This window comes from Poecilia latipinna, unplaced genomic scaffold, assembly GCF_001443285.1.
Source record: "Poecilia latipinna isolate Pla-1442-1.1 unplaced genomic scaffold, P_latipinna-1.0 Scaffold134, whole genome shotgun sequence".
Taxonomy (NCBI): Eukaryota; Metazoa; Chordata; class Actinopteri; order Cyprinodontiformes; family Poeciliidae; genus Poecilia; species Poecilia latipinna.
Genome location: NW_015112750.1, coordinates 280582 through 283958, shown reverse-complemented (window position 1 = coordinate 283958; position 3377 = coordinate 280582). Strand labels below are relative to the sequence as shown.

Sequence of the window (3377 nt, the reverse complement as noted above, 5' to 3'; positions counted from 1 at the left end):
TCTAGTTGCTTCTTTGAGTAAAAAGTTGCTAAATATGGTTGCTATATGGAGTTAGATTTGTTTCACAATTATTCAATAAAAAAAAATCATGTCAAAGCAAAAATCACTAAGTTTTTTTTTTTTTAAACTTTTTTATTTTTGGTTGAATTCGTTTTCTCGCTTATACAACTTTATTTGCTTTGGGGAAGCTTACATGAACATTCTGGGCGGGGCTTAAGGACGAGCGATGTAAGACGTGTTCTGATTGGTTAGCGCTGACTAAAGCGGATGACTCCCTGAGATCTCAGAACTCCGTCCCGAACTGCAGGGCTTCGGTGACGGGACACAGAATGTGATGGTAAGTAATCTTCACAAAATTACACCGTTTAGCAGCTTCTAAAGTGTCCACCCTGTTTCAAAGAAGAAAACTTACACAACTTATGACGACAGTCACATATTTTGTCTGCCACAATCCCCGGTAGCATATTGTGCTAGCTAATGTTAGCACTAGGTAAAGTTCATAAACTAGGCTTGTGTAATATTCGCCTGTCTTTATGTTGAATTCGTTAACCAGCGCACATCTGTCGAGTGGCATTAAGCGTGGAAAATACCAAATGTATCTGGAGGAAATATGTGTTAAAAACTGTTGTGTAGTTCTCTGACTCAACACTTGCTGGTCTCTCCATCCTCATGCTCTGATCGTCTCTAGCAGCTGGAGGAATCAGTAAGACCTACAAGCCTGTCCTGCTTCAGCTGCACTCTGCTGGTCATACTAGAATGGGGAATTAGGAGAACACCAATTTAATTTAATATCATAACACAGCAAAAGGCATATTACATCTAATTCGGAATAAAACTAAGTACAAGACACACACCCACCAAATAATAAAAAACAGAAATTATGTGAATATCCTCCTTCGGCCTGTGACCTACCAGCTTAGTTTTACATTTTTAACACAGTTTTATATTTTTAACACATATTTCCTCCAGATACATTTGAGATTTTCCACGCTTAATGCCACTCGACAGAGGTGCGCTGGTTAACGAATATTACACAAGCCTAGTTTATGAACTTTACCTAGTGCTAACATTAGCTAGCAAAATATGCTACCGGGGATCGCGGCAGACAAAATATGACTGTCGTCATAAGTTGTGTAAAATTTCTTTGAAACAGGGTGGACACTTTAGTAGCTGCTAATCGGTGTAATTTTGTGAAGATTATTTGCCATTCACATTCTGTGTCCCGTCACCGAAGCCCTGCAGTTCGGGACAGAGTTCTGAGATCTTAAGGAGTCATCCGCTTTTGTCAGCACTACCAATCGGAACACGTCTTACATTGCTCGTTCTTAAGCCCCGCCCCGGATGTTCATGTGAGATTCGCAAGCAAAACACGTTGAGTTCAACCTAAAACAGGAGCTTCAAAAAAAAAAAACGTAGAATCTGATCCAAAATCTTAGGCTGTCAACCAAAAAATTCTGATATGTAAAAATAAAAGTTTCAAACAAAAATTTGTGATTTCAATTTAAAAAAAGTTTTTAAAGCAATTAAAAAAATAATAATAATTCTTACAATTTGAAATATTTTTTTTTGTTTGAAACTTTTTTTTTTTGAAAATCCAAAAATTTTGAACACAACTGTTTTTGTTTGACATGATTTTTTTTGATTGACGTGATATTTTTTTAGTTGAATACTTTTTTGTTTGATGTGATTTTTTTTTTTGATTGAATAATTGTGAAACAAATCTAACTCCATACTAATTTCTCAGATTTTTTTATGAATAAGAATTTGTCAAAGCAGCACCCTACGCTCTCCAATAATCCCTTCAAATCAACATGAAATCAGAGGCAATAAACACGCCATACGTATTACGGTGAAAAGTGACGTTAGTGTCATCGCAAGGCATCATGGGGGATTAGCTCAAATGGTAGAGCGCTCGCTTAGCATGCGAGAGGTAGCGGGATCGATGCCCGCATCCTCCAAGCTTCTTCGTTTAATTTTATTTTTTCGTCTTTACTATTCTGTTCAACTGCATTTAAGTTCATATTCGTTGTGGGGTTTTTTTTTTTATCCGAAACTCTTAAGAAATATTTTACAGCTAGTTGTGTAGTTTTGCTGTGTAACCTAACGTCAATCACATTCCCAACATAGGGAGAACAACATAGAGAGCAACATTTGTCGGTGCTAAATACTCAGTGACTAATTTCTTGCATTTTTCATTAATTAAAATTGATCAAAGTAGTGGCACTACTCCACACTCGCCAGTACCCCTTCAAATCAACATGAGATGTTTATGGGGTTATGATAAGAAGATATTTTGTTAACAGGGATTAAAGATGATGGGTGCAGTAACGGTGTTCCAACGGTAGGTTGTGCATTGGGGACTCTGAGCTGCCTGTTGCTCTGCAGTTTTTCATAAACTGAGAGGCTGTAATAGGGCCTCAAAATATTTTCTAAATATATGTATTTTATTTGAGTTCAGTTAATGAAAGTTATGTTGGAGTAGATGTACATTAACATAGTGAGTATGTCTGTTTACTGTTGTGCTGCTCTTTGATTATTGTGTTTCGCGACTGACGGTCTGGCAGGCTGAGGAAGTCCGCCATTGCTGAGAAAACAGCTTAGAGCAGATATTAGGAGCAGCTACTGTTACCGCTGGGCTTTCTGTTCACGGTTTAAACTAAATAAATATGCTCCACCAGAAGTGACCTGGCCCATCATTTTCTGCTGCACAATACTAGCACGCACCAATTGGCTGATTGGTCTTGGTTTGGGCTAACTGACTGACTGATGGGAGTAGTGTCGTGAGTTAACAGTATTTTATACCTTAATAAATTTACAGCTTCACATAACCTTGACTTGAGGACAACGTCACACATAAAAACCGACACATACTATGTGTATGGTATGTGGGGGATTAGCTCAAATGGTAGAGCGCTCGCTTAGCATGCGAGAGGTAGCGGGATCGATGCCCGCATCCTCCAGTTTTCACTTTCTTTTCTTTACTTTTCCGTTCAACTGCATTTAGATTGCTTTTATTTTTTTTCCGGAATTGTTAAAACATTCTTAGCTGCTAGCTGTGTAGTTTTGCTGTGGAACCTAACGTCCATCACATTCCCACATTGGTAGGGAGAAGAACATAGGTAGGTGATAAATACTAAGTGAATAATGTCCTGCACTTTTCACTTTTCATGACTGAAATTTGATCAAAGTAGTGTCACTACTCCACACTTGCCAAGAATCCCTTCAACATGACATCTAAGGCAGTAATGTACCATGAGAATAACGGGAAAGGTGACGTTAGTGTGGCTGCAGTGCATCATGGGGGATTAGCTCAAATGGTAGAGCGCTCGCTTAGCATGCGAGAGGTAGCGGGATCGATGCCCGCATCCTCCAGTTTT

At 38.6% G+C, this 3377-nt stretch overlaps 3 non-coding genes across 3 annotated transcripts; all 3 read left to right on the top strand.

The window, feature by feature from the left end:
* The first annotated feature begins 1885 nt into the window (after positions 1-1885).
* On the top strand, positions 1886-1958 carry trnaa-agc (transfer RNA alanine (anticodon AGC)). Its single transcript has one exon. It is a non-coding gene; the product is annotated as a tRNA-Ala (tRNA).
* A 929-nt stretch (positions 1959-2887) lies between these two features.
* trnaa-agc (transfer RNA alanine (anticodon AGC)) lies at positions 2888-2960 on the top strand. Its single transcript has one exon. It is a non-coding gene; the product is annotated as a tRNA-Ala (tRNA).
* Positions 2961-3299: 339 nt separating this feature from the next.
* On the top strand, positions 3300-3372 carry trnaa-agc (transfer RNA alanine (anticodon AGC)). The gene has a single exon. It is a non-coding gene; the product is annotated as a tRNA-Ala (tRNA).
* The last annotated feature ends 5 nt before the right edge of the window (positions 3373-3377 follow it).